Raw genomic sequence first — 10,086 nt, 5'->3', positions numbered from 1 at the left:
TTGCATCACCTTCCCATCCCTGAGAGTAATCCCCAAGTTCGGTCTCTGATACCCGCCTCACATTGGATCACCGGGGGCTCCAGCAACACACCTTGATTTTTAAAAAAAGAAATCCACCAATTTGTTGTGTGTTACAATTTTATTCATCACCAAAGGCAGAATTGTTGTGAACAAAAGCAAATATCATCAAGAAATTACATTTACACTAACACAGCGATAGATTAAACCCGTCCCAATGTACACCATCCATGAACAATACTTTCCATTGCTTCATAAATACTGGGCCCATTGTGTTTTCATTTAGTTTTCCATCTCAACACAGGGTTCAGAGGGAGGGGGAGTTGTGAAGGAGGATGCAGAGATGCTTCCATGCCATTGGGTTAAGTTGAGTGAGTGGGCAAATGCACGGCTGATGCAGTTTGATGTGGATTGATGTGAGGCTACCACTTTGGGAGAAATAAGAAAACAGGAATGCAGATTATTATCGAAATGGTGATGGATCGGGAAAGCAGCACGGAGGACAGGAGTTGGAACATCATGTTGTGGCTGTACAAGGCATTGAAAAGGATATTCTTGTCGCATTGTGTACAGTTCTGGTCATGTTGCTACAGGAAGGATGTTATTCAACTGGAAAGGGTGAAAAATATGAACATAACCATGTTGTCAGGAATGGAGAGTTTGGGCTATAAGGATAGGCTGTTTTTTATTCCAGAGCATCAGAGGCTGAGGGGTGACCCTTTGAAGGTTTTAAAAATCATGAGGGACATAGATAAGGTGAAAGCCAAGGTCTTTAACCCCAGGGTTGGAGAGTCCAAAAGTAGAGGGCATAGGTTTAAGGTGAGAAGGGAAAGATTTAGAAGGGGCCTGAGGGGCAAATCTTTCGCACAGATAGTGGTGGGGATATGGAATGAGCTGTCAGGGGAAGTGGCGGAGGTGGGTAAAATTATAAATATTTTTAAGAAATTTTGGCAGATACATGGATAGGAAAGGTTGGAAGGGATATGGTTCAAACACAGGTAAACAGGGCTGGGTCAGTTTAGGAAACCAGGTTGGCATGGACGAGTTAGGCCGAAGAGTCACAGAGCACAGAAATAGCCCCTATGACTCTATGATGAGGGGCACAAATGCTGTCTTTACCAGCAATGCCCCACATCCTTCGCCTGAACGAGGGGTCATCGTGATTAAAAAACAGCAATAAGCCAGTCACCATCCTTACTGGCTCGAATGTGAACAATTCATCAGCACAGTCCTGCTGTTCCATTCAAAGGTACCTGGTACCTATTGACCAGAACATTTGGCCCTCATGCTGGTGTTGTCCCTGATGGTGCTCACCAGTTTGCAGTCGGACCTGCGCTGCTCCTTTCTTGGTGGCCAGCAATTGTCAGATCCAGACGGCGTTGATGTTAAAATCTTAACATCTTCTACCAAGCCTGTACTTACATCAACCCAAACCCTTTTGTGCTGCAGCGAGAGTGTCTGTATGTCGGGACTAAAAAGCCGACATTTTTTAATTCATGGGATGAGGGCATTGCTGGCCAGGCCAACATTTGTTGCCCATCCTTAGCTGTCCAGGGGGCTGATAAAAGTCAACCACTTTGCTGTGGGTCTGGAGTCACATGAAGGCCAGGCCAGGTAAGGATAGCAGTTTCCTTCCCTGAACCACGTGAGTGAACCAGATGGGGTTTTCCAACAATTGATTCACAGTCACCATCAGACTCTCAGATTCAGGATTTTGATGAATTTAAATTCCACAATCTGTGTTGCAGGATTTGAACCCGGGTCCCCAGTACATCACTGGAACATCTGGATTAACAGTTCCGCGATAATCCCATGAGGCCATCGCTTCCCCATTCAAAGGTCAAGCCTGCCACTCTGGAGGTGTGTGATCCCCCATCCTGACAATGTGGCGTTTCCAAAATACCTGCAGCGGAGAGAAACCCCCTATGTTCCCGTTCCCACAATGGGTTTTGGAATCTCAGAAAGCCGAGTTGAAGTGTCCAGCAGGGGTTTTGGTTCTTTGGGAGATCTCGTCTTTTCCGTATAGACTCTGTTTCATCCATGCCTTTTCTATCCAGTTTGTTCAGTGGCTTGCAGCTCAGTGTGTGTTCCTTCTGTGGGGCCAGAAGTTGCTCCTTCCAACCCCACGCCCCAGGTCTCTTTCGCCCTGGAATGTAACCATTGAAATTGGCTGGTTTCTCCTTTTATATATCTCCCAACTGTCAGATCCTTCTGGCAATTCCTGTTCAAAGTTGGTCAGAATAGGGGAGATTCCTGTTCCATGCGCACAAGGTGGCAGATGATGTCTTCCTCCCCTTAAACATGGACCAACTGAAAAGCTCAATCCTCAGACATGTACATGAGAGGGAAGGAGAGGCAGGTATTAAATTTCTAAAGACCACTAGCTGCTGAAATAGTTTTGAATTTACAAAACTAACGGCCTGCAATGTCCAGAACAGACCAACAGATGCAACAACATGAAATTAGCTTCACAATGAGTGGAGCAGAACAATGTGTGAAACATGGTTTCCATCGCAAAGTTCACAAGTTTGCGATCTGTACACAGGAGTTACATTGTACCTCTTCACCAGACAGTCTATAAAAATCGAATGACCCGCCTCTCATCTGTCTTCTTCTTTCTTACTTGTGTGGAATATTCTCGTAAACATTTCCATCCGCTCCATCTTCTTCCTCTGAGAGCTCGCTGAGTTTCAGTGTGGCGTATGTGATACAGGAATCATTGGGGTCAGGCTTGGCGTCCTGCAATTGGAATGATATTGGAATGGAATTGGAATTGAGTGGGAGCAGGAAGGTGAAGAGGTGGGAGAGGTCGTTTGTAGGTAAAGGTAGGAGTGGATATCAGGGGAAAACAGGAATCACCAACAGGAAGTTCAGTGCCACAAGTTAGGAATCTGGGTAGTGCAATGGTAATCTCCCTACCTCTGAGCCAGGAGGCTGGGGTTCAAGTCCCACCTGTGCCTGAGGTGTGCCATACAGATGATAAAAGTGGGAAGGTGATGTCAGAGCTGTACAGGGTTTTGCTGAGGCTGCAGCTGGAGCACTGTGTGCAGTTCCAGTCTCCACACTATAGTAAGGATGTAATTGCACTGGAGGGGGTGCAGAGGGATATTCACCAAGATATTGCCTGGGTCAGAACATTTCACCAGTGAAGTGAGGCTGGACAGGCTCAGGTCGATGCTTGGAGCAGAAAAGGCTGAAAGGGCTTTTGATTTGTTTCCATTCACTCATGGGACATTGGCATTGCTGGCTGGGCCCAGCATTTGTTGCCCTGTCCCTAGCTGCCCTCTTGAGAAGGTTGTATTGAGCCGCCTTCTTGAGCTGCTACAGCCCCATGTCCTGTAGGTCGACTCACAATGCGCTTCAGGAGGGAACTCCAGGATTTTCACCCAGTGACACTGAAAGAACAGCCAATGTATTTCCAAGTTGGGATGGTGAGCGGCTTGGAGGGGAACACACAAGGGGTGGTGTAGCCATGTATCCGCTGCCCGTGTCCTTCTGGATGGATGTGGCTGTGGGTTAGGAAGGTGCCGTCTGGGGATCTTTGGGAAATTTCTGTTGTGTATCTTGTAGATGGTACATACTGTAGCTACCAATTGGGTGTGAATGACAATGAACTGGCAACTATTTAATGTCACGGTCAGTGATGTTTTAATTCTGTACAGGAGTAACTGGAACACCAACACCAGTAATGCCACAAGTTTGAAACTCACTTATCCCCAGGCACTGGAAGTGGAATGTGAAACAGTGGGTGACCTACTCCATTGATAAAGCATTGTTGGATATTTCCCACTGTGTTTAAAGGCAGGCACAAAGCTAGGGGGGAGGGGAGCTGTGAAGCAGGCTACAGAGATGCTTCAGAGATAATGGGAACTGCAGATGCTGGAGATTCCAAGATAATAAAATGTGAGGCTGGACGAACACAGCAGGCCAAGCAGCATCTCAGGAGCACAGAAGCTGACGTTTCGGGCCTAGGCCCGAAACGTCAGCTTCTGTGCTCCTGAGATGCTGCTTGGCCTGCTGTGTTCGTCCAGCCTCACATTTTATTACAGAGATGCTTCAGTGTGATTTGGACAATTCAGTAAGTGGCAGCTAATGTAGATCAGCATGAGGTTATCCAACTGAGAGCAAAAACAGGAAGGTGGTGATGATCCAAACGGTGATGGATTGGGAGTGGGGGAGGTGCAATGAGACCTACGTGTCCCCCGTACACCAATCGCTGAAAGTGAGTATCGCAGGGGCAGCGGGTGGTGAAGGAGGCAAATGAGATGCCGGCCTTCAAGCGAGAGGGTTCGAGCCCAGGAGCCGGGATGTCTTGCTGCAACTGTGCAGGCTGAGACCAAACCCTGGAGTATTGTGTGTGCAGTTTGGGGTCTCCTTATCTGAGAAAGGATGTCCTGGCTATGGAGGGAGTGCAGTGAAGGTTTCACAGACTGATTCCTGGGATGGCAGGATGGACACATGAAGAGAGACTGGATTGGCTAGGATTATATTTACTGCAGTTTAGGTGAATAAGGGAAGAATCTCATAGAAATCTGTAAAATTCTAACAGGACTAAATATGGTAAACACAGGAAGGATGTTCCTAGTGACTGGGAGGAAGTCAAGAACCAGGGGTCACAATATAAAGGAGATGGGTAAGGACTGAGATGAGGCGAAATGTCTTCACCAAGAGATTGGGATCCTTGTGGGATTCTCTGCGACAGAACTCAGTCAGGACCAGAAAATTGAATGGGGAGAACAGGCTGGAAGGGCTGAATGGCCGACTCCTGCTCCTACTTTCTAAGGTATTTCCTGTGATCAGTCTGATATGAACCAATAGTTAATGTTTTACTGGGCGGATGTAAGGTATAAATCTACCTGCACTTCCTGTGGCAATAGCTGTGGTCTATTTAGGCTTAAAATGTAACATACCTTCTTCCCATTCGAGGAGAAACCAACACTGCTGCCTGAAAATAAAACAGACCAAGTTGAGAAGGAACTCTTTGGAGACATTGACGAATCAATTTGGACGAATTGAAGGCTGATCAACATTAAAGATGTAACTGAATCTTTCAAAAGCATAGCTGTGTTTTTATATTGGTGCAATGCTTAATAAATTGTCCTCCTCAATCAGCCCAGAAACTTCAGAAGATCGCATTTAGAAACCTTGCTCTGGCTAAAGCCTACAACTTGCATTCAGGTCAATCACACAGAGGGTCAGTTTTTTTAGGATGCAGGTCATTGCAACATCTTCAGCAGGCCGCCTTAATTTTATCAGCCTTTGCATGACTCGCCCTGTTGTTGTACATGAAAACGACAAGAGTGAACCATACAGATAACGTCCATTTGGGTTTTAGAGTCACACAACATGCAAACAGACCCTTTGGTCCATCGAGTCCATGCCAAGCATAATCCCAAACTAAAATGGTTTCATCTGCCTGCATCTGGCCCATATCCCTCCAAACCATTTCAATTCATGTACTTAAAGTGTCCACTGTCAACTTTAATGCCTTTAAAATAAATTCAACAGTTGCTCGTAAATGTAGGAATTTAGGAAAGAACACTATTTCAACTCAAGAGTTTAATACACTTAGACTCGTGTCAAACCATCTGAAGAACTAAACTAGACTCACCATATTGTAGACAAACACAGCAAGTCAGGCAGAACTCGGAGAAAAGGAGCAGTCAACACCTCAGGCACAACCCCCCTTCCAGCCCCGAAGAAGGGCCATACCGGAAACGCTGACCACTGCCTCCCTCCAGACGTTGCCTGGCTTGCTGTGTTCTTCCAGCCTCCTGGTTTGTCTATCTTGGATTCCAACGTCTGCAGCTTTTTTGTCTCTATACTTATCATATTAGTTGCAATGAGAAACTCTAATTTGTTCAGTTTTGTTTCATTGAAAGTCACACACCTTAGGAAAGAAACATTGGTTATTGAGAACTTACTGTATTCCAGGATTGCTTTTTATGCAAAAATAGGAATTTGAGAATGAATGGACATCCACTCTTGGATGTTATATCTCTGCCAATGTTGTCCCTTTCAGGACAGCTTCAATAACAATGTGAACATGGTCAAAGGTAGAAGATGGAGGGTGGTTTTAGCTGTTACATGCTGATAGTTCCAGATAGCTCAGTTGGCTAGATGGCTGCTTTTTGTCATACATTACATGCCAACCCTTGCCAACAGCACGGGTACAATTCCCACACCAGCTGAGGCTACCCTGAAGGATGCTCCTTCTGAACCTCTCCCCTCTCCTGAGGCATGGTGATTCTCTAAAAGTTAAAACACCACCCGGTTCCCCTTCACTCTCTCTCTCCTATGAAAGAGCAGGCTGGTGGCCATGTAGAACATGACCATTTACTACTCATTCCCTTCAGACAAAGGCTAGAATGTGTTTGGATTCCATTGTACACAAGGCCACCTTCAGTTCAAATGTCCCTTGTGGGTGTTGACAGGTATCCGTGTGATAATTGTAAGTTCATCTTTCTGAGCAACAATATGACATGCGGTGCTTTTATTTTCTCTGTCATCTCAAATCAGCAGGTGGTAGCATTTTGCATATCCGCCTTGCGTATTATATGAGGAAAATGGAACTTGCTTTCTCTCTATCCATAGATGCTGCCAGACCTGCTGAGCTCCTCCAGAAATATTTGAATTTATTTCTGATGTCCAGCATCCACAGTTCTTAGTTTTAAGAGAAAATGATCTACGTCTGCCTCAGTTAAGTGTAAAATGCATGTCCCACTGCTTATGTCACGCACAGAATGTTTCTACATGTACTAAACAGTAATTGGGAAGCGACCGCCATCCTAACACAGTCACCAACACACACGGCGATATATTTTTATTTCATTCATTCACAAGTTGTCACTGGCCAGGCCAGCATTTATTGCCCACCCCTAACTGTCTCCATTGCTGTGGGTCTGGAGTCACATGTCGGCCTGACCAGGTAAGGATTGCAGCTTCCTTCCCTAAAAAGCATTGGTAAATTCATTGGGCTTTTCCACAACAATTTCATGGTCATTAAACTCTGAATTCCAGATATTTATTGAATTCAAATTCTGTGGGAGGATTCAAACCCAGGTCCCCAGAACATTAGCCAGGGTCTTTGGATTAACAGTGAAGTGATAATATAACTAGACCATACCCCTTCTGATTGGAATAACCAGATGCGGTGCTGGATGAACACAGCAGGCCAGGCAGGGTCAGAGGAGCAGGAAAGAGGACATTTCAGGTCTGGACTCTTCTTCATTTTCTGAAACATCGGCTTTCCTGCTCCTCTGATGCTGCTCTGGCCTGCTGTGTTCATCCAGCTCCACACCTTGTTACCTCAGACTCCAGCATTAGCAGTCCCTGTTAACCCTTTCTCATTGCTCTGTGTGTCTGTTCTGAGTCGCTGACAACATACAAATCATCTCCAAATCCTTGACCCTATCTGCAGGGGAACAAAGGGTCACAGCAGATCAGATCGGGGCTTGTTTCTAATTGACTGGTTCACTGTCCATTCATTCACAAATCTGGATGTTTCTTTTGGTAGACCCTCTGTTCCCTCACACTCCTGTCACTGCCAGCACTGTGGTATTTCTCTATTTGGAACTGGCCACACACAGGCATTTCCACAGTAACTGGGATCATGATATTGTTGGAGCTGCAATGATCCTCTGTCTCTCTCTTAAACATAGCATTAAACAAACAAAATATTTACCAGACTCTGTTCTCTTTTTGGTGGTGACCACTGAATAAACTATATCCGCAGCGGTGTTTTCTACAAAGAAATAAAGTGCACATGAAAAACACACATCAATCAGAGAGCAGCGCTGTAATGGGCTAAATGACACATGCAACATCAATGCACAGATTCATGGATAGATAATAAATTTAAGAGCTGGATGGACAAATTTAATCGACTGATGGACGGATAGACAGATGGATGTTTTAAGATAGAGATAGATAGCTTCTTGATTAAAAAGGGGGATCAAGGGTGATGGGAGAAGGAAGGGGAATGAGATTGACAAACACATCAGCCTTGGTCAAGTGGCACAGCTGACCTGATGGACAGAATGGCCTAATTCTGCTCCTATATGTTAGGTCCTATAGCCTCATTTAGATAAGAAGACGCATAGATAAATAAATATGCATACAGATAATATCCTTGGTGATCATTAAGCTCACTACAACCACTATCAAGACTGCTGTACAGGAAGCTTGCTTCCCTTCATTATCACTTGCATGGAGCACTTGTGTCTCTGAGGAGCCAAGCCTTTGTACACAATCACTCGTTGTAACCAACATCAGTTGGATTTCTCAATCCCAGAGTACTGCGCCCTCAGTTTCTGACATTACTTCCGATAAAATAAGCATGTTGTGTCAGGCAAAACACCCTGAAGGAGGTCCAGTCACAAGGTATTAACAGCAACAGCCGTCTGTAAAAGACACTGGTTAAAGATAGGGGCTTATAGCTCAGCAGTAGACCCATCAGCCCATCAGGTCTGTGCTGTTCAAAAGCAACCACCTCCCTATTCTCTAATCACATTTCCCCAGCACCTGCCTCCATAGCCTTGGCATCACAAGTGCACATCTCAATCTTTCTTCAATGTGATGAGATATTCTGCCTCTCCCACCCTGACAGGCAGTGAGTTCCAAATTCCCCATCACTGACTGGATGAAAACATTTTCCTTCACATCCCCCTCTAAACCTCCTGCCCCTTACCTTCAATCCATGTCCCCAACCCCCCGGTCATTGAGTCCTTCAAGAAGGGGGAAGTGTTTCTTCCTGTCTCCCGTATGTCTGCCCCTTATCATTTTATACACCTCAAAGAAGGAGGAGTTGGAATCTTTGAGGGTGAAAGGGATTGAAGTGTCTGCAGGAGAAAGCTGGGAACTGGGGATTGAGTTGGATGGTCAGCTGTGACACTACCCAATGGGCCGGCCAATGGGCAGGCTGAATGGCCTCCTCATTTCTCTCAGAACCAGGGACTGAGTTAGGTGGTTAGCTATAATCATAATGTCTGGCAGAACAGGATAGAAGGGCTGAATGGCCTAGTCCTGTTTCCTGGCTGCTGTCCTCCCCTTCAGCCTCCACAGCTCCAAGGAAAACCACCCCATTCTAGCCCAGCTGACAGCTCGGACGTTTGACCAGAATTCCTACCAGGTTATGGTGCACTGTCACTGTGTGGGGCTCTATAACCACACCGATTCAATGGCACTCACCAGCATTGTGTGCTGCTCCGATTACTGCATACTCCAGGTTGCTGGCTGCTGCCGCTTCACCAGAAGCTTGGGATCTATTTCCAGTAGAAAGGGGAAGGGAAGGAAGTTGTCATTTCAAACACAACGCTTTTAACACCACACTCAGCTTCAACAAAACAGTAAAGCTACCACGGAAATTACAAAGCCCAGTGAGACCCTGTTATTCCTCGGTCCCACGTCCCTGGTTTCCATCCAACCATGGAGCATTCTCACCCTCAAGGAGCTTCCCAATTCCCCATCGCTTTTCACTTATGTCCTTTGGAGAAGGAAATCTGCTATTCTTACCTGGTCTGGCCCATTTGTGACTCTAGAAGCTGGTTAACAAAACTGCCCTCTGGGGCAATTAAGGATGGGCAATAAAATGCTGGCCCTGTCAGTGACACGCACACCCCTGTGAATGAATAAAAGCCACCTGGGACTTTCCAGGAGTATTGTTTCCTGGTTTGTCAGGCTCATATTAAAAGGATAAGGCGATACCCAAGCTCCCTCTCTCAGTTCTTCTGCTCGTTGTCGCTCCCTGATGAAGGGGAATCAGGATAAACAATGGCAAATATAAAATGTGCAGTTTCATCCCCTTACCTCTTGGGCTGTGACACAGGTGAGGAATTGCCTGCAGGTAGAGAGATAACACTCTTAGCGTATTGGACAGTAGCTTTGTGCTGTTCCAGACAGGAGCTGCAAAGCCCTTTCTCAGTCATAAGCAGAGAGCAAACACATCAATAGATGAGAATCATCAAACCCATCTGAATGCACATTAACCAGTTGGATTTGAGGGGGCTGAATGGCCTCCTCCTGTTCCTGATTCACACGATCTTATGCCTCTCCTCTTCTCTGAGGTAA

The 10,086-nt window shown here is 45.9% G+C and overlaps 1 long non-coding RNA gene across 1 annotated transcript; it reads right to left on the bottom strand.

Moving 5' to 3' along the window:
• Nucleotides 1-215: 215 nt before the first annotated feature.
• Nucleotides 216-9,343, bottom strand: LOC132207076 (uncharacterized). The gene is made up of 4 exons (XR_009443311.1): nucleotides 9,208-9,343; nucleotides 7,703-7,762; nucleotides 4,929-4,963; nucleotides 216-2,757 (listed from the first exon to the last, which is right to left on the bottom strand). It is a non-coding gene; the product is annotated as an uncharacterized LOC132207076 (long non-coding RNA).
• Between the last annotated feature and the right edge of the window lie 743 nt (nucleotides 9,344-10,086).

The sequence above is a fragment of the Stegostoma tigrinum genome, chromosome 44 (genome assembly GCF_030684315.1).
Source record: "Stegostoma tigrinum isolate sSteTig4 chromosome 44, sSteTig4.hap1, whole genome shotgun sequence".
Lineage (NCBI taxonomy): Eukaryota > Metazoa > Chordata > Chondrichthyes > Orectolobiformes > Stegostomatidae > Stegostoma > Stegostoma tigrinum.
Note: the sequence above shows the minus strand (reverse complement) of the source record. Positions and strands in the feature narration are given on the sequence as shown.